Source organism: Zalophus californianus, chromosome 1, assembly GCF_009762305.2.
Source record: "Zalophus californianus isolate mZalCal1 chromosome 1, mZalCal1.pri.v2, whole genome shotgun sequence".
Lineage (NCBI taxonomy): Eukaryota > Metazoa > Chordata > Mammalia > Carnivora > Otariidae > Zalophus > Zalophus californianus.
Window position 1 is genome coordinate 106,306,601 of NC_045595.1, and position 21,298 is coordinate 106,327,898.

Below are 21,298 nucleotides of genomic sequence, written 5' to 3' on the forward strand. Positions count from 1 at the left end.
GAGGCATTTAAGTCTCCAACTCTGATAGTAGATTCATCTAGTTCTCTTTGCCATTCTGTAAGTTTTTGCCTCATGTAATTGGATGCTGTTGTTAGGTGCATACATGTTAAGGATTTTATATTTTCTTGGAGAATTGGCCCCTTTATCATTATGCAATGCCTTTTTTTATCCCTGATAACTTTTCTTGCTTTGATGTCTGCTCTGTCTGAAATTAATATAGCTACTCCTGCTTTTTTAAAAAAAATGTTTGAATGGTGTATTTTTCCCCATCCACTTACTTTAAATTTGCATGTCTTTATCTTTAAAGTGGTTTTTTTGTAGACAATATATAATTGAGTCTTGTTTTTTTGGATCCATTCTGACAATCCCAGTCTTTTAATTCACGCAGTTATTACACACACTGATATTTAAAGCAAATATTGATATAGTTAATGTCTACCATATTTAGTACTATTTTCTATTTGTTGCCCTTATTTTGTTCTTGTTTGTTTCATACTCCCTTTCTGCCTTTGTGGTTTTGAGGATTTTATATAATTTCACTTTCTGTATTTTCTTAACATATTAGTTATTCTTCTACTTTTTAACTGTTTTTAGTGGTCTCTCTAGAGTTTGCAATATACATTTACAATTAATTAAAATCCACTTTCAGATAACACTGTACTTCTTCATAGGTTGTGTGATTACCTTATAAAAACAAAACAATCCTGATTGCTCCCTCTTGTCCTTCATATCATTGCTGTCATTCATTTCACTTATTATATATGAGCATTCATGAGTATATATACACAAGATATATTTATATATAAGCATACATAATTGATACATTGTTGCTATTATTATTTTGAGCAGGTTGTAAACTGTTAGATCAATCAAGAATAAGAAAAACAGAAGTTTTTATTTTACTTTCACTTATTTCTTCTTTGATGCTTTTCCTTTCTTCAGGTGGAACTGAGTTTCTGATCTGTATTTTCCTTCTCTTCAAAGAACTTCTTTTCAGCATTTCTTGCAAGTCAGGCCTATTGGCAACAAATTCTCTCAATTTTTATTTCTCTGAGGAAGTCTTTATTTTACCACTTTTGAAGAATCACTTTATAGGGTGCAAAATTTTAGGGTGGTGGTTTTTTTCTCTCAAAACTTCAAATATTTCATGCCATTCTCTTCTTACTTGCATGGTTTCTTTTTACCTAGATCTGAAGAGAAGTCAGAAGTCATTCCCATCTTTTCCCTCTGTAGGTAAGGTATTTTTCCCCCTCTGGCTTCTTTGAGGAATTTTTTTAAATGCTTTGTTTTCTGTAGTTTGAAAATGATATGCCAGGAGTAATTCTGGGGGCATTTTTCCTGATTGGTATTCCTTGATCTATGGTTTGGTGTCTGACATTAACTTGGGGGGAAATTCTCATTGTTTTAAATATTTTCTGATGTTTAATTCATTATCAATATTGGTCTCGGAATATACAAATCTAAAATTCTACTTTTATTTTCTTAATTAAAAATATACTTTCCCTCTAAAATTATTTAATTTTTGTGTTTTTGTATGTGCACAGGACTTTCTAAAAGTAGAAACAAGAAAAGAAGAAAATTAATTTGAGAATTGGTCTAGTAATTGAGTGGCTTTTGCCCATTAAGGACAAAATACAATTTTTTTTTTTTTTCTGACACAGTGGAATTATAGCAGCACCATTGTGATTCCAGGAGAGAAATTGTATCTTAATATGTCAGAAAATAAGAAGTAACCACAGTTCCTGAAAAATATTCATAAAGATGCAATGACAGGAGCACCTGAGTGGCTCAGATGGTTAAGTGTCTGCCTTTGGCTCAGGTCATGATCCCAGGGTCTGGGATCGAGCTCTGCATTGGGTTCCCTGCTCAGTGGGGAGTCTACTTCTCCCTTTGCCCCTCCCCCTCACTCAAGCTCTCTCTATCTCTCTCTCTCTCTCTCAAATGAATAAATAAGATCTTTTAAAAAAAGGATGCAGGGCGCCTGGGTGGCTCAGATGCTTGAGCGTCTGCCTTCGGCTCAGGTCATGATCCCAGGGTCCTGGGATCGAGTCCCGCACTGGGCTCCCTGCTCCTTGGGAGCCTGCTTCTCTCTCTGCCTCAATCTCTCTCTCTCTCTCTCTCATGAATAAATAAATAAAATCTTAAAAAAAAATAAAAGAAGGATGCAATGACACATTTAATTTATACAGTACTCCCCCCTTATCCACTGCGTATACATACCAAGATCCCCCTGGCTGCCTGAAACTGTGGGTAGTACCAAACCCGACATATGCTATGATTTTTATTCTATATATACATACCTATGAAAATTTAATTTATAAATTAGGCCCAGTAAGAGATTATCAACAATAATTAATAATAAAAATAGAACAGTCATATACTGTAACAAAAGTTATGTGAATGTAGTTTCTCTCTCTCTCAAAATATCGTGCTGTACTCACTCTTCCTCTGATGATACGAGATGATAAAATGCTTACGTGATGAAATAAAGTGAGGTGAGTGACATAGGTAACTAAACAGGTAACTAAACAGTGACACAGGTAACTAAAACCATGGAAAGAAAAGCTGCAGATGAGGGTAACTACTATGGACTGACTTTGTCAGAAGATACAGTAAGGACTTTGGATCCAATCAGTGGATTTTTAAAGGAAAAAGTAATAGTAGATCTTGGTAGGGCTTTGAGAATAGCACAGAACTGAAAGGAAAGCCAAAGTACCACACTTGAAAATGTATGTGAGCTGGTAAAGTTCCAGAATGCTAAAGCAATAAGCACTCAATAGCAGTAACTAGAGTGACTTCCAGATATAGCTGTGGGGAATAAATCAGTTTCAAACATTCTTGTACTTTGTATTTCTGTCTCAGATCCAAATCCCAGTAAATGAGCACCTGATTGAACACGGGTTACTTTCCCATCTATTGACTGAAGGAGGGCAGCCTCTTTATCAACAGCCTGTTAAAGGCCCCATCCAAGGGCGGAGGGCCGGGGGAGGGAGTGGTAGTTCCCTAAATCAAACCAGGGCACTGTTACCAAAAAAGTGTTCCCATGAGAAAATCTCTCGCTCCAAGTGCCAGTGTGACACATGGCTCCTTTGAGGCCACATAGCATATCATTCACATTCATTATACCTCATTCACTTTTTGTAATCTCAGGCATTCTTCACAGTAAAAGTCAAGTTCTTTTTTCTCCAAAAAGCCTTTTCTGATTTATCTTGTCTTCCTTAATCTTTCTTTTTTTAATTCCAGTGGGCTCTTCCACAAAATTTAGAAGTTAATTGTATGTTTTTTAAAGCAGATAGAACTCTGACCTAAACAGTGGTGTTAGATCCAGCTTTGCCATTTCCTAGCTGTGCAAATTTGTTCAGTCAAACTTTCTGGGCTTCAGTTTTCTTATCTCTAAAGCAGAAGGGTTACATAATTTTTAATACTCTGTAAAATCCTAACAAGGTAATATACAAAAATGTAAAATTAAGTATGGTGTAACTTATAAGTGTCCACAAAATTTTTTAAATTTCCTTTTTGTGGGTACTCAGCAATGGCATATGACATAATGCTGAAAAGCCTGGGCGGAAATAGTAAGAGGGACTTTGTATCAGTGACAAAAGTATGGGAATCATATCCTTTTTCTAGTTTTTTTTTTCCAAGAAAGAAATGAACACTTTTTAGTGAAAAATGGAAAATTCAACCTTATAATTAACACATTAGTTTTCAAAAATTTGAATGAAATTGAAGGACTAAATAATGAAAGGAAATTTTTGAAAATAAGCCTACTAAGAAAATAAAGCAGAATTATAAAATCTGTTACTTTCAGGTAGACTACAATTAAAAAATAATTAGGCCAGGTATAAAAGAAACTGCCAGTATAGTGATGGTTTTTGAATGAAGTTACTCTTATTCTAAAACTAATTATTTAAGATTCCTTCAAAGACAATAATAAGGTACTACTTCATTCAATGATGTCTCTACAGCTTTATTTGGAATTAATATTCATAAAATATATTTTTTTATTTATTTCTTTTTCATATGCATTTACCATATTTTTGGTTTGTGTTTTTCTCTGAACATTTTTGTTTTGTTTTGTTTTGTTTTGAAAGCATGAGCCTTATAATTGAGCATTGGGATAGCAGGCAATATAATGGAGTCAGGAAAAAAGAAGTGATTTTGGGAAAAGAAAGCTATTACATTTAGCTTCCCAAAGGAAGGTTAGAGTTCTATTAATCAGACAGTTAAAAGTGTTAAAGGTAATTTTCTGGAACCATTAAGGGGCCTTGCAATTAGGACTATCCCCATCTGTTAGGTGACCTTCTCTGGGTCACTATCCCTCCCCCAAGAGGGAATTCCTGTGCTGTGGCTGCTGCTTTGCCAGCTATACCAGTGTCCTGAATGTGCAACCAGGGTAAAGGGTTGCTGCTGCCTCTTTGAGCCACTCCTGATCCTCCATCTTGGTTTGCTGTTGGTGGAAAAAAAAACTTTGATGTTCTTCCTGTGCTGCCTACAAGATTTAAAGCTAATTTTACTCAAAGAAATGGCCTTCATAGACCTACCTTCATACTGTTCTTTCTTTCTATGTTCTGGAAAAATTGCTTTTGAGGACAGTTCAGTTGTCCGTACTCAACTGGAGTTCCCTTTCATGGCTCTGACACTAGTTCTGGCCTGGGATGAAGCATTCCCTGAATTACTAGAAGAGTTTAACTGTGGCACCAGTTCTAAAGAACACAACCACTTCCTTTCTGAAAGACTGTCAGATGTGCGATGTTCTAGAAATAACCACAGACTTCACAGGCAGCTGGCTGTGTCTAATGCACAGGACACTATCACAAGACTCCAGCTAGGTTCTGTGCCAGGTATCTTCTGACTTGCCTTATGGTGGGAGCCAGCTAATAATTTCCATCGCTGTTCCTCAGGTTGCCAGTGGCTCAGGTTAGGTCAAATTGAAGCCTCCTTGGATAGCTCTCCCATGTGAACAATGGCCACTCATGGTTTCCCACATATCTCTGAAGAGTTTGGTATCCACCCTCAGATAAGTCTGAACACTAAGCAGCACTGTTTGGTGACTAATGTACATCTCATGTGTGTCCAGAGGAAAGAAATTCTCAGGATCTCAGCAAACTAGCTTCAGCAGTTTGGCACAGGGAAGAAAAATAGTGGTCCAATACATCATGATAACAAAGGTACTTTAGCCTGTTCCTTTTTCTTTTCTACCAGTTTTTTTTTTTTTTTAATAATTGTATACTCATATTCCTTCTAGGTTTCTTTGGTTTAAAGTTTGAAGTTTTTTTAAACCCCTACTAGAATAAAAGTTTACTCAACTTTTTCCCCTTCAACGTTTGCTAAGGATTAGATCAAACACCTAACTTCCATCTTTATTTCAGAATGATTTGGTAAGGGAAGAAATTGAATGCATGAGCTCTACATACCTCTGAAGCAGCAGAATCTGTCTTAGAAGGGTATAAATAAAGTCTCTTTGGCCTCTCTCTGTGTATCCACTGAGTTTCTTCCCAGTAGTTTTTGAAATTGAAGTTGATGGTTGATCTTAGTTCAAATAATCATCTGCTTGAGGTTGCCAGGGAGAGATGTGGGGCCCAGGAGGTCTTCTGTCAGAAAACTTTGTCTTTGTGCATTTTCACGTAAACTTTGGCATCTCTGTCATGTTGGGAGAATGTAGGGGAGGTGGTTAGTTTCCATTTCCTCTTCCTCTTCTGAGAGCTATAAACCTTCTGGTTTCCATTGCCTCTTGGATTTCACTTTGTTTCCCTCCTTTGGAAGTAGCCAGTAGCTGTGGTGAGAGTTTAACTTAGAGACACATCCTCCAATCATTGAGCTTTTTGTTTGGAGCAGCAGCAGGTAGATCCATGTGTCCAGAATCCATTGTCGCAGACACTGTTCTGTACCTGAGACTACTAATCCAGTTTGGTTCCATCTTGCAATCTGTAGGGCTCGGGGGAAAGTAAGGGAAATGTATAGAAGCTCTACTTGCCCGATAGCTAAGGATAAGCCTTTCCTTTCTGGAAAGAAAAAAAAAAGGCTCTAAATGCAATGCCCAGCCTTTCAAACTCATGGATATTAAAGTGTTTTTTTTTTTTTCTATGACTAATGCCACTTAATTCTTACCACACTGTAGTCTCTCTCAAGAAGGGAAGTTATTATATATTATTTTGGGGTGTGTGAATTCAGTTTGTATTTGGAATTCATCCTTAGCTTCCATAATCATGATATTTTATTATTATATTTCTTTGAAATGGGGGCCCTGGTCCCATATATACATATGTATATATAAATTCATAATTTTAGTTAGAAAATCTACAAAATTAGTTTAGTGTTAGAGTTATAATTTCCATGTACTTGAAAGACATCTTCAAAATTATAAAAATATTAAGTATTATGCTACGTTTTATAGCTTTATGCTATAGCTAATCTATGTTTGGAGTGAAATTTATTAATCCTGTATTTTGGCAGCCTCTGACTCACCTACCATTATAGCTTTCACAGGTAGTGTAATCCTGAAATTTAAAAAAAAAAATTAAGGAATGAGCTTGAATTTATCCTGACTCATGCGCAAGTTGTACTTAGATGCCACTTCACTGAGAAAATTAGCATGTTCCATTTGACAAATGATTTGGCAATAAAACTAGTGACTAAGGAGGAAATACTTCCCAAGCAATTGGAGAAACGCCCAACATATGCCCATGGAAAAACACCCAACTTCTTTAATGGAGCACTTTATTTCCTTAGAAGTATAGAAAGAGAGAGAGCACAAGTAGGCAGAGCAGCAGGCAGAGGGAGAGGGAGAAGCAGGCTCTCCGCTGAGCAGGGAGCCTGACGTGGGGTTTGATCCCAGGACCCTGGGATCATGACCTGAGCCAAAGGCAGTCGCTAAACCAACTGAGCCATCCAGGCACCCCTCCAGGACTTATTGTTAATAGGATATCACTTTTGGGTGCCTGGATGGCTCATTCAGCTTAGATCATGATCCTGGGGTCCTGGAATCAAGTCCTGCATCTGGCTCCCTGCTCAGCAGGGAGTCTGCTTCTCCCTCTGCTCCCCACCCCCCATGTGCACATGCTCTCTCAAATAAATAAATAAAAGCTTTTAAAAAAATAGGATGTCACTTTAGTTAACCAGTGATTCCCAGCTACAGAATTTGACATCGACCTACTTTCTCACCTGCCAATATGATTTCAAAATAGCTGTTGGCCTTAGGTTAAAAGCCTTCAAAATGTGGGAGTTCTAGGTTAAAAGCCTTCAAAATGTGGGAATTCAGGTTGCCATGAACACATAGAATTGAATTTTATGGAATTCTGACATTCATAGTATTACCTTTCCATTTCCACCTAAGCCCAGGGTAAAAGATAAATACATTACTAGGCTAGAAGAAAATTTATGACTATATAATATGTACATGTAGCTCAGTATTTAGTAGATTGTAGTTCAAAGGTTAATTTATGATGTCTGGGAGTATAGTGGAAAGAATTATAAAATTAATGTTGGCCAAACTAGGTTTGAATAAGAGCAATAACAATTATTGTATTCCTTGGGAAAATTATATTTCTGATCTTATATCCCACATCTATAAAATGAAGACAGCTGTGTGTATTCTTTTTTTTTTTTAATTTTTTATTGTTATGTTAATCACCATATATTACATCATTAGTTTTTGGTGCAGTGTTCCATGATTCATTGTTTGTTCATAACACCCAGTGCTCCATGCAGAACGTGCCCTCCTCAATACCCATCACCAGGCTAACCCATCCCCCTACCCCCCTCCCCTCTAGAACCCTCAGTTTGTTTTTCAGAGTCCATCATCTCTCATGGTTCGTCTCCCCCTCTGACATACTCCCCTTTTCTTCCTCTTCTGTTATCTTCTTCTTTTTCTTTTTTCTTAAAATATGTTGCGTTATTTGTTTCAGAAGTACAGATCTGTGATTCAACAGTCTTGCACAATTCACAGCGCTCACCGAAGCACATACCCTCCCCAATATCTATCACCCAGCCACCCCATCCCTCCCACCCCCAACCACTACAGTAACACTCAGTTTCTTTCCTGAGATTAAGAATTCCTCATATCAGTGAGGTCATGTGATACATGTCTTTCTCTGATTGACTTATTTCACTCAGCATAACACCCTCCAGTTCCATCCACGTCGTTGCAAATGGCAAGATCTCATTCCTTTTGATGGCTGCATAATATTCCATTGTGTATATATACCACTTCTTCTTTATCCATTCATCTGTCGATGGGCATCTTGGCTCTTTCCACAGTTTGGCTATGGTGGACATTGCTGCTATAAACATTGGGGTACACGTACCCCTTCGGGTCCCTACATTTGTATCTTTGTGGTAAATACCCAGTAGTGCAATTGCTGGATCGAACGGTAGCTCTAATTTCAACTGTTTGAGGAACCTCCATACTGTTTTCCAGAGGGGTTGCACCAGCTTGCATTCCCACCAACAGTGTAGGAGGGTTCCCCTTTCTCCACATCCCCGCCAACATCTGTCGTTCCCTGACTTGTTAATTTTAGCCATTCTGACGGGTGTGAGGTGGTATCTCATTGAGGTTTTGATTTGGATTTCCCTGATGCCAAGCTATGTTGAGCACTTTTTCATGTGCCTGTTGGCCATTTGGATGTCTTCTTTGGAGAAATGTCTGTTCATGTCTTCTGCCCATTTCTTGATTGGATTATTTGTTCTTTGGGTGTTGAGTTTGATAAATTCTTTATAGATTTTGGATACTAGCCCTTTATCTGATATGTCATTTGCAAATATTTTCTCCCATTCTGTCGGTTGTCTTTTGGTTTTGTGGACTGTTTCTTTTGCTGTGCAGAAGCTTTTTATCTTGATGAAATCCCAATAGTTCATTTTTGCCCTGGCTTCCTGTGCCTTTGGCGATGTTTCTAGGAAGAAGTTGCTGCGGCTAAGGTCGAAAAGTTTGCTACCTGTGTTCTCCTTTAGGATTTGGATGGACTCCTGTCTCACGTTTAGGTCTTTCAACCATTTGGAGTCTATTTTTGTGTGTGGTGTAAGGAAATGGTCCAGTTTCATTCTTCTGCATGTGGCTGTCCAATTTTCCCAACACCATTTGTTGAAGAGACTGTCTTTTTGCCATTGGACATTCTTTCCTGCTTTGTCAAAAATAAGTTGACCATAGAGTTGAGGGTCCATTTCTGGGCTCTCAATTCTGTTCCATTGATCTATGTGTCTGTTTTTGTGCCAGTACCATACTGTCTTGATGATGACAGCTTTGTAATAGAGCTGGAAGTCCGGAATTGTGATGCCGCCAGCTTTGCTCTTCTTTTTCAGTATTCCTCTGGCTATTCTGGGTCTCTTCTGGTTCCATACAAATTTTAGGATTATTTGTTCCATTTCTTTGAAAAAAGTGGATGGTATTTTGATGGGGATTGCATTGAATGTGTAGATTGCTCTAGGTAGCATTGACATCTTCACAATGTTGGTTCTCCCAATCCATGAGCATGGAACGTTTTTCCATTTCTTTGTGTCTTCTTCAATTTCTTTCCTGAGTATTTTATAGTTTTCTGAGTACAGATCCTTTGCCTCTTTGGTTAGATTTATTCCTAGGTATCTAATGGTTTTGGGTGCAATTGTAAATGGGATCGACTCCTTGATTTGTCTCTCTTCTGTCTTGTTGTTGGTGTATAGGAATGCCACTGATTTCTGTGCATTGATTTTATATCCTGCCACTTTACTGAATTCCTGTATGAGTTCTAGCAGTTTTGGGGTGGAGTCTTTTGGGTTTTCCACATACAGTATCATATCATCTGCAAAGAGTGAGAGTTTGACTTCCTCTTTGCCGATTTGGATGCCTTTGATTTCTTTTTGTTGTCTGATTGCTGTGGCTAGGACTTCTAATACTATGTTGAATAGCAGTGGTGAGAGTGGACATCCCTGCCGCGTTCCTGACCTTAGGGGAAAAGCTCTCAGCCTTTCCCCATTGAGAATGATATTCGCTGTAGGTTTTTCATAGATGGCTTTTATGATATTGAGGTATGTACCCTCTATCCCTATACTCTGAAGAGTTTTGATCAAGAAAGGATGTTGTACTTTGTCAAATGCTTTCTCTGCATCTATTGAGAGGATCATATGATTCTTGTTCTTTCTTTTGTTAATGTATCGTATCACGTTGATTGATTTGCGGATGTTGAACCAGCCTTGCAGCCCAGGGATAAATCCCACTTGGTCGTGGTGAATAATCCTTTTAATGTACTGTTGGATCCTGTTGGCTAGTATTTTGGTGAGAATTTTTGCATCCATGTTCATCAAGGATATTGGTCTGTAATTCTCTTTTTTGATGGGGTCTTTGTCTGGTTTTGGGATCAAGGTAATGCTGGCCTCATAAAATGAGTTTGGAAGTTTCCCTTCCATTTCTATTTTTTGGAACAGTTTCAGGAGAATAGGTATTAATTCTTCTTTAAATGTCTGATAGAATTCCCCTGGGAAGCCATCTGGCCCTGGGCTTTTGTTTGTTGGGAGATTTTTGATGACTGCTTCAATTTCCTTAGTGGTTATAGGTCTGTTCAGGTTTTCTATTTCTTCCTGGTTCAATTTTGGTAGTTGATACATCTCTAGGAATGCACCCATTTCTTCCAGGTTATCTAATTTGCTGGCATAGAGTTGCTCATAATATGTTCTTATAATTGTTTGTATTTCTTTGGTGTTGCTTGTGATCTCTCCTCTTTCATTCATGATTTTGTTGATTTGGGTCATTTCTCTTTTCTTTTTGATCAGTCTGGCCAGGGGTTTATCAATCTTGTTAATTCTTTCAAAGAACCAGCTCCTAGTTTCGTTGATCTGTTCTACTGTTCTTTTGGTTTCTAGTTCATTGATTTCTGCTCTGATCTTTATGATTTCTCTTCTCCTGCTGGGTTTAGGCTTTCTTTGTTGTTCTTTCTCCAGCTCCTTTAGGTGTAGGGTTAGGTTGTGTATTTGAGACCTTTCTTGTTTCTTGAGAAAGGCTTGTATTGCTATATACTTTCCTCTCAGGACTGCCTTTGCTGTATCCCAAAGATTTTGAACAGTTGTGTTTTCATTTTCATTGGTTTCCAGGAATTTTTTTAATTCTTCTTTAATTTCTTGGTTGACCCATTCATTCTTTAGTAGGATGCTCTTTAGCCTCCATGTATTTGAGTTCTTTCCGACTTTCCTCTTGTGGTTGAGTTCTAGTTTCAAAGCATTGTGGTCTGAAAATATGCAGGGAATGATCCCAATCTTTTGGTACCGATTGAGACCTGATTTGTGACCTAGGATGTGATCAATTCTGGAGAATGTTCCATGGGCACTAGAGAAGAATGTGTATTCCGTTGCTTTGGGATGGAATGTTCTGAATATGTCTGTGAAGTCCATTTGGTCCAGTGTGTCATTTAAAGTCTTTATTTCCTTGTTGATCTTTTGCTTAGATGATCTGTCCATTTCAGTCAGGGGGGTGTTAAAGTCCCCCACTATTATTGTATTGTTGTCAATGTGTTTCTTTGCTTTTGTTATTAATTGCCTTATATAATTGGCTGCTCCCATGTTAGGGGCATAGATATTTACAATTGTTAGATCTTCTTGTTGGATAGACCCTTTAAGTAGGATATAGTGTCCTTCCTCATCTCTTATTACAGTCTTTGTTTTAAAATCTAGTTTGTCTGATATAAGGATTGCCACCCCAGCTTTCTTTTGGTGTCCATTAGCATGGTAAATGGTTTTCCACCCCCTCACTTTCAATCTGGGGGTGTCTTTGGGTGTAAAATGAGTCTCTTGCAGACAGCATATTGATGGGTCTTGTTTTTTAATCCAATCTGATAGCCTGTGTCTTTTGATTGGGGCATTTAGCCCATTTACATTAAGGGTAACTATTGAAAGGTATGAATTTAGTGCCATTGTATTACCTGTAAGGTGACTGTTAACTGTCTGTTGTCTGTGTTCGTTTCTGCTCTTTGCTGCTTTTAGGTTCTCTCTTTGCTTAGAGGACCCCTCTCAATATTTCTTGGAGGGCTGGTTTCGTGTTTGCAAATTCCTTTAGTTTTTGTTTGTTCTGGAAGCTTTTTATCTCTCCTTCTATTTTCAATGATAGCCTAGCTGGATATAGTATTCTTGGCTGCATATTTTTCTCGTTTAGTGCTCTGAAGATATCTTGCCAGTCCTTTCTGGCCTGCCAGGTCTCTGTGGATAGGTCTGTTGCCAATCTAATGTTTCTACCATTGTAGGTTACATATCTCTTCTCCCAAGCTGCTTTCAGGATTTTCTCTTTGTCTCTGAGACTCGTAAGTTTTACTATTAGATGTCGGGGTGTTGACCTATTTTTATTGATTTTGAGAGGGGTTCTCTGTGCCTCCTGGATTTTGATGCCTGTTTCCTTCCTCACATTAGGGAAGTTCTCTGCTATAATTTGCTCCAATATACCTTCTGCCCCTCTCTCTCTCTCTTCTTCTTCTGGGATCCCAATTATTCTAATGTTGTTTCGTCTTATCGTATCACTTATCTCTCGAATTCTGCCCTCGTGATCCTGTAGTTGTTTCTCTCTCTTTTTCTCAGCCTCTTTATTTTCCATCATTTGGTCTTCTATATCGCTGATTCTCTCTTCTGCCTCATTTATCCTAGCATTTAGTGCCCCCATTTTTGATTGCACCTCATCAATAGCCTTTTTGATTTCGATTTGGTTAGATTTTAGTTCTTTTATTTCTCCAGAAAGGGTTTCTCTAATAACTTCCACGCTTTTTTCAAGCCCCGCTAGTATCTTTAAAGTCATGATTCTGAACTCTAGGTCTGACATCGTACTAATGTCCGTATTGAGTAGGTCCCTGGCAGACGGTACTACCTCTTGTTCTTTTTGCTGAGGTGATTTCTTTCGTCTTGTCATTTTGTCCAGAGGAGAATAGATGAATGAGAGAACAAAAGGCTAACAGGTTTACAACGTCCCCAGCAAATATACTGTATACAAATCAGAAAAGACCTGAAACCAGGGGAAAAGAAAGGGAAAGAAAGAAAAAAGAAAGAGAAAAAGAAAAAAAAAGAAAAAAAGATAAAAACAAAAACAAAACAATTCAAAAAAGGCAGAATATGATCAAATATGATCAGGCTAGTGCATAGATCAGTGCCACACACTAGATTTTCGGCGTATTTTGGTCTGTTAGAAAAAAGTGCCTCCTAAAATTTTAAAGGAAGAAAGACATATATGTACAAAATAAGGGTTGATACAATGAAGGGATGGAAGATGACTGTAAAGATGAAAATTATAAAAGATTTTATAAAAGGACTTGGTAAGATAAGTTGTTTGAAAAAAGAAAGAAGATTTAAGGAAAAAAAAAAAAGGAAAAAGGGAGAGAATGTGATCAGGCAGGAGACTAGAACAAAGCCATACACTAGTGGTTTAGGGTATATTTTGATCTGTTAGAAGAAACTGTATCTCAAAATTTTAAAGAGAGAACAACTTATATATATATGCCAAAAACAAGGATAACTACTATGAAGGGATAAAATATGACTCTAAAAATGAAAAAAAAATAAAAAATGTTTTTTTTTTTTTAAAAAAAGGGATTTATAAGATGTTGGTTGAAAAAGGGAAAAAGAAAAATAAAAAAAAGTCAACAAAAATTAACTTTGATGAAATAATGAATCATGGTAAAAAAAAAAAAAAGAAGCCATCTATGTGCAGTATTCCCCTAGCGCTGGAGTTCTCCTATTCTCCTTGATCGATCAACTTGGTCTTGGCTTGCTGGCTGTTTGTGCTGATCTTCTGGGGGAGGGGCCTGTTGCTGTGGTTTCCAAATGTCTTTGCCGGAGGCGGAATTGCCCCGCCCTTGTCGGTCCGGGCTAAGGAAGCTGCTCCAGTTTGCTCTCAGGAACTTTTGTTCCCTGCAAGCTCTTGGTACAGCTTTGGAGGACCAGGGCGAAAATGGCGGCCTCCCAGTCTCCGCCCGGAGGAGCCGAGAACTCGGGGCCCCACTCCTCAGTGCGCCCCCAGAGAAAAGCAGTCACTCCCGTGTCCCCGGTCTCTGGCCGCACTCCATGCTCACCCGGCCTGTGATCAAGCGTTGCTATCTCTGGCACCCGACCCCGCTCGGAGTCTCCAAACCCAGCAGATCCCTGCAGTGCGTTCCCGCACCGCTCCTCCCCGGGAAGGAAGGGAAGTCTCCCCGGATCTGCTGCTTGTTGGGTCCCTGCTGGGGGAGCCGTGCCCCGACTGGGCCGCAGATCACAGTTTGTGGCAATCCAGAACTGAGAGCCCGCGACTCTGCTCCGTCTCTGCAGCCGGCTTCCCTGCTCTGATACCTGGGAGCTCTGCCGCACTCAGGCACCCCCGGTCTCTCTGTGACCCCAAGGGTCCTGAGACCACACTGTCCCGGGAGGATTCCACCCCCCGCGTAGCCACTGCAGCGACGTCCCTCCGCCGAGCCAACTTTTAAAAGGTCCAATTTTGTGCTCCGCGGCTCTAGCACTTGCCAGAAGCGGCCAGCGGAGGCCCCTCCCCCGCCGTCTATCCTCCCGAATATCGCCTCGGATTCACTTCTCCGCACGCCCTACCTTCCAGTAAGTGGTCGCTTCTCTGTTCAGAGAGTTGTTGCTACTCTCCTGTTCGATCTCCTGTTGAGTTCGTAGGTGTTCAGAATGGTTTGATCCCTATTCAGCTGAATTCCTGAGACCAGACAAAATCTAGGTCTCCTACTCCTCCGCCATCTTCAGCTGTGTGTATTCTTTCGCTTAGTTTTAATTCATTCTGATGGAATAGATGTTAATATAGGCCAACTGTATTAAGAGAATAAGTGAAGTGATTATACTCTTCAGGAAGTGGCAAGGATGGAAATGAGTGGGAAAGTGTAAGTTAAATGAAAATTATAAGGACATTTTTATGTAGGGAGAGAAAACTATTCTCTTGCATACTTTTAATTCAACTTGGGTTCATGGAATAGTCTGATGTACTTAAGTTAGTTTGTGATAGCATACTTCATCAGCTTTAATGCGAACAAGATTTGATTTAAAATGTGTTGGTTTCTTGTGGGAGTCTGATTTCCTCTTGCAACATCAACTGTAAAAATATGAGTGTCCTGCAGGAACCGCCATGTACAGATTATTATTTTAAGAATGTTTCTTAGTCATGACAGTAATCATTGTTATTATATTACTTAGAATCTCTGGACTGTGATATCACTCAAGAATGGGAGTTAGTTGCTGATCTTTATTGGGGCTACAATGACATCTTAACAATATTGAGTATTCTAGTAAATAAACATGGTATATTGCTCCATTTATTTGGTTATTCTTGATTATTTTCATCAGTGTTTAATAGTTTTCAGTAGAAGTTTCAATATATATCCTGAGCACATTTTTAAAAAAAAATTTTATTGAACACATTTAGTTAAATTTATACTGAAGTATTTAAACTTTTGCTGCTATTGGAAGGACATTTTTTTCAAATTTGAAATTCCAGTCATTTATTGCTATTATATAGAAGATTGACTTTTTTAAAAAAAGATTTTATTTATTTACTTGACAGAGAGAGAGCACAAGCAGGGGGATTGGCAGGCAGAGGGAGAGGGAGAAACAAATTCCCCACTAAGCAGGGAGCCCAATGTGGGGCTCAATCCCAGGACTCTGGGATTATGACCTGAGCTGAAGGCAGACACTTAACCGACTGAGCCACCCAGGTACCCCGACGATTGACTTTTATACATTGATTTTGTAGTCTTTGATCTTGCTAAGATTCACTTATTATTCTTGGGAGATTTTAAAAAATTGATTCTTTTTGATTTTCTATGTAGACAATAATGTTGTGTGTGAATAGAGACAATTTCACTTTCACCTTTCCAATTTGATGCCTTTTATTTCTTTTTCTCATCTTATTGCAATAAGTAAAACTCCAGGTACAATGATGAATAGTTATGAGAGAGCACATCTTTGTCTTATTACAAATTTTAGGGGGGAGTAATTTGGTCTTTCACCATTAAGTTAGCTGTATAGAGTTGTTAGAGGTCTTTTTATCAGATTAAGGAAGTTTCCTTCGATTCCTTTACTGAATGTTTTTATCATTAATTAATGTTGAATTATGTCAAATGTGTTTTCTGTACCTTTTTTAGATAATAACATGTTTTTTTCTTTATCATTTATTAATATAATGAATTACATTGATTGATTTTTAAATGTTGAAACAGGCTTACCTTCTTAGAGTGAACCTGCTTAGTCGAGATATATTATCTTTTCTGTATTGTTCTAGATCATAATTCTAGATCATAATATTTTGTTTAGAATTTTTGTATCTATGTTTCTGAGGGTTGTTGGTCTCTAGTTTACTTATTTCTGTAATGTCTTTGTAGGATAGGATAATGTTGGCTGCATAAAATGAATTTGGAACTGTTCCCTCCTTGTTATGGGTTGAATGTACCCCACCCCACCCACAATTCATACCTTGAAGTCCTAACCCTCAGTACCTCAGTGTGACCTTATTTGGAGAGAAAAATCTTCACAGAGTTAGTCAGGTTAAAGTGAGGCTATTAGGGTGGGCTCTAATCCAATATGACTGGTAGCCTTATAAAAAAGAGGTATTTGGACATGGAGATATGCATACAGAGGTAAGGTAATGTGAAGATATAGGACAACACTATGTGAACCGGCAGATGGCCATCTGTAATCCAAAGTGAGAGGACTGGAACAGATCTTTCCCTCAAAGCTCAGGAGGAACCAACCCTGCCAACATTGTGAACTTACATCTTTCACTACTACAAGACAATGAATTTCTGTTGTTTAAGCCACCTAGTTTATGGTACTTTTTAATGGCAGCCCTAGCAAGTAGATATATTTTTCTAGTATTTATATATTATGTCAAATTCTTTCCTTTGATTTCAGGAATGAGGCAAGATTGTCTACTATCGCCATTTGTATTCAACATTTTACTGAGAGTCCAAGCTAAAAAGTGTAGTAAGTCAAGAAAACTAAATAAAAATAATATGAATTAAGAAAGAAATAACACTTTTTTAATAATATGATTATTATAAAACATAATAATTTAAAGCTAGTAATAAAAATCAGTTGCATTTTCCTTACCCAAACAAAAAGGCTATCATTTTAACAGTGACAGGAAATATAATTTCTTATATACCTTATAAAGATATCCAAAAATAAATGTAACAATAAAAAATCTAAAACTGAACTCTATGGGAAAAGTAATTAAATATTACTGACTGAAAGACATTAAATAATCCTAAATAAATGAAGAGGTATACCATGTTCATGGATTAGAAAACCTAATATCATAGAGTTGTCAGTATAACTCAAAATAACATGATTTCAATGAAATTACATGTAAGATTTCAGTACCTATGATGAAACTTGACAATCTGTTTCCAAATTTAAATGGAAGACAGAGGGTTAAGACTGAAAAAGATTATGTTATGTAGTTAAGAACAAGTTTTGGAGATTTTCCTGAGCTATGAAAACAAATGAAGCTATGTTAGTGAAAAAAGAGTGATATTGATTTGAGGTTGGACATACAGACCCATGGAGAAGAGTTGAGAGTATAGAAAAGAATTGAAAGTATGAAATATGACAGTGTAGAAATAACAGATAAGTAGCAAAAATATTTACTATATGGTGTAGGGCTAATAACATTTCTATATTAAAAATTATAGAATATAAATTTATAAAAATTTAATATAAATTTAAAGATATAAAAAATTTTGAAAATTGGACCCATGATTCACACTATATATAAAACCCATTTTTAGATGAAGTAATGTAAGTGAAATTCACAACTTCAAGAAATAATTATTGAATATTTTTAGGGCTTCTAGGTGGATTTCTGAGACAAGGCATAAAATATATAAATCAAGGAAAATATTGAAACTGTTTTTTAAGGCAAAAGATACCATATAAAATAAAAAAAAGATGAGCCACAGGGTGGGACCCTGTGATGGTAATTCATATAACAAAGAAATAATTCACATTTTAAATATGTGAAACAAAATCACAAATCTCAGATATATACTAGACTCAAATTTACCCATGTGTTTAAAAAAGTTTCTTATTTCAAAAGGTTATATTATGACTAGAGTACATTGGTATTTAAGTATTAAAGTAGGAAATAGTGAGGACTTGTATTTGCAGTCATTTCCTTCCTCTTATTGATGAAATCAACATCTCATTTTAAAGACAGTAGTAAATATCAGCAGTTTTAATATTTGAACAAAATTAAAAATCTACATGTTAGTAGAGACTTTGTTTCCATTCTAAAATGCATTATCTATATAGGTTTCATATAGGCCTTAAGGAACTCTCAACCTAAGACTACACGTACTAACTACCTCTAACTATAAGGTCTTTTAACTCAAATAGAGAGCTTCAATGTCCCTCCTCCCCTACTGATCACAAAAAAATTTTCTGAGCCTGTAACTTTGATGTGTTATTGAATTCACTATTTCCACTAATAGTGAACCAAGTAATAAAACAAACCCTTTGGTTGCAAACGTTGGAAAACAACATATGGTATTTAAAAAAAAAAAACCCCACCTGAAGGAATCATGGAGTCAACATGGCATTGACAAATTTCAAGGCCAATATCCAGGTAAAGAAGGAAACCAATAGTAACCTGAAAATTGCTTTTTTCCCCCAGAGCTCATTCTACTTGAGCTCATTCTGAGAGACTGGGAGGCTGAGCAGATCTTTTGCATTGCTCATGGGTGTAAAAAGACAAAAACTGAAGCCCATATTTTGTTATGAAGGCAAGGTGCTTGTGGGAATCCCGAAAGTTTGGTTTGGGACCCCTCGAGTAAATATGACCTACAGTGGTTCCAATAGGTATTGAAACTCACAATTTTTTCTCAATTGGTATATTTGGATTAAGGTGATTGAGGAATTTATCAGAATGGAAGTGAAGAGGAACAGAACATGATCCTAAGTCTCAAAATATTTTGAGTTTTTCCAGTACAGTGTCAGATACTCAGAAATGAAAAGTATGCCCAGGCACATGAGGACGCAATGTCACTTGATAAAAATCCAAAGGAAACAGAGACCATAGAAACAGATCCATAGGAATCCAGATAATATCAGAGACAGCTTTAAAATTTTCTAATGCTTAGTTCAGAGATACAAAGACACAATTCAGAAAAAATTGGCACATAAATGGAAATTATTTAAAAAGTAGAAATTCTGGAGCTGCAAATAACATAAAACACAGAGATGAATTTATTTATAGTGAGAAATAAATTTTGACAGAAAATAAGGAACTTAGCATTTCTTGCCCATATCATTGAGAAATGAGATCTGTGTTTGCTGCATAAGCAAGTAGGGTACTGTGCTTTTGGTACTGCACTGGAAGTCTCTACTGCTTTAGGAGGGAACACAAAAGGATAAAGTGGCCAATCCTTCTTGTGAGGATTCAAAAAGGCAACATGGAGATAGGTAAGGTTTGAGCTGAGAAATTAAAAGCTATTCCACAGGGGAGAGAGAAATGTGACAAAAGTTCCAGTGGCCTTATGTGGTTGATGCCTTAAGGAACCTTCAGTAGTTGAGGCTGGCCTGGATTATAGAGTCAAGAGAGGACTCCATTAAGGCCAGACACTTATAATGCCCCGCTCTGATATTTGTACTTAGGGAGAAAATTGGGAGAATATTATTTATTTTATACTTGTTTAAGAACACATGTCTGTCTCAGAAGAGCTGCCAAATCTGCATGGATATTTGTTTAACACAGTTTCCATGTGATGGAAATGTCACAGAGAAGATATAATAAGCATATTCTACCCTGAATGGTTTTCATGTTGCCTCATTAACTCATAAACCAAAAGAAAAAAACTGTCTACATGTTCCAGAAAACTCGTGGCCTTCTCATTTTCAGTGAGAAAAACAAGTTAATTGTTAATACAGATGAAGAACCATGATGCAGGGAGCTCCTGAGTGAGTTGGAGAATATGTTCACATTTTGGCGACTGGGGAGAAGCCGGGATGAGTTTTAAACCTTCTATAAGTTTTGCATGGGATCTTTTTTCCCTTCACTTCTTAACAATGTTATTTACAGGGACGTGTGTCATTGCCAGAATAAAAAAATCACAGACATCAGACCTGAATGTAAAGAATGGCAAAAGAAGTTTGTGAATGTTGTCCTTTCTCTACCTCTACATTCCACTTTCCAGCTCCCCAGGTGCTGGTGCCCTTTGATTGCCCTCTGGCAGGCACCAGAAAAATCCCAGTTGGGGACATAACTTCAAAGTAACTGATTGGCACTCCTCAAAACTGTCAAGGTCATCAAAGACAAAGTCTGAGAAACTATCATTGCCAAGAAAAGCCTAAGAAGACATAATTAGCAAATATAATCTTGTGTAGGATCCTAGAACAGAAAAGAGGCATTAGGTAAAAAAATAAAATCTGAATAAAGTATGAACTTCAGTTAGTCATGTTTCAACATTGGTTCATGAATTTTTAATAAACCATACTAACAGAAGATATTAGTAAAAGGGGTACTGGGTGTGGGATATATGAGAACTTTCTGTACCATTTTTTTCAGTTTTTCTGTAAATCTCAAGCTCTAAAATTAAAAGACGGGTTTTAAAAGAGTGATGGAGTAAGGACCTTGGCAAATACCGCCCCCAACGATAAAACTGCAAAAATCATCAAAAAGAACCACAAACCAAAAGTTAAAAAAGTAACATATCGAGTGTTGGGCTTTGGAAAGTCTCATTCTCCTCTCATTTCGTTGAGTAATACAAGGTGAAATTTAAAGCCATCCACAGAGCAGTGCTGCTAACAGCTCCTGGAATCTGATATGGTCTGGCAGAGGATGGGTTCAATTGTACTGCTTCTTCATCTCATCCAACTGATTTGTTCTGTCCTTAAACTGAACACTGATGAACTGAGAGACATGCGGCATTGCCAGAATAAGAGAAAATCTTGACACACACCAGAGTCTAGCTGCAAAGTGGAACAAAATCTTTGTGTATTCTCTCTTGATCTGCACCCCCACTCCCCAGCTGCTTGTGCCCTTAGACTGCTCTCTGGAGATGTCAGTCCCCCACACTGATTATCTACTAAGACCTGTGCCTCGTGAAGCACCCCGTACTCCCTGGTTTCTTCTTTTCTTGGCGTCAGCTGCACTACATGATATTTCTAAAATGACAATAAATAACAATCCCTCAGTGCTTACTATGTGCCAGGCAAACAGGTATAATATGATTAGAGTGATTCAGTCATCATGTAACATATATTTTACCCACTTTCTAGATAAAACATATTTGGTTATTCTCTGACTTTCTTAGGGCAGAGATGAGAGTGTGTTACCATGATAACGTTTTATAACTACTGGTGAGTGCGTTAGTTATAACAC

General features: G+C 37.5%; 1 long non-coding RNA gene across 2 annotated transcripts in view; it reads left to right on the top strand.

Annotated features, from left to right (window-relative positions):
* The window catches only part of LOC113917993, a 167,919-nt gene that overhangs the window by 104,531 nt on the left and 42,090 nt on the right, over positions 1-21,298 (top strand). The window contains exon 8 of one of the 2 annotated variants that reach the window (XR_003518409.1): positions 1,189-1,233. The exons of the other annotated variant lie outside the window; for it this stretch is intronic. This is a non-coding gene — a long non-coding RNA (uncharacterized LOC113917993). Of the gene's footprint in view, positions 1-1,188; positions 1,234-21,298 lie in introns of those variants that run through there. 2 annotated transcript variants of the gene reach the window in all.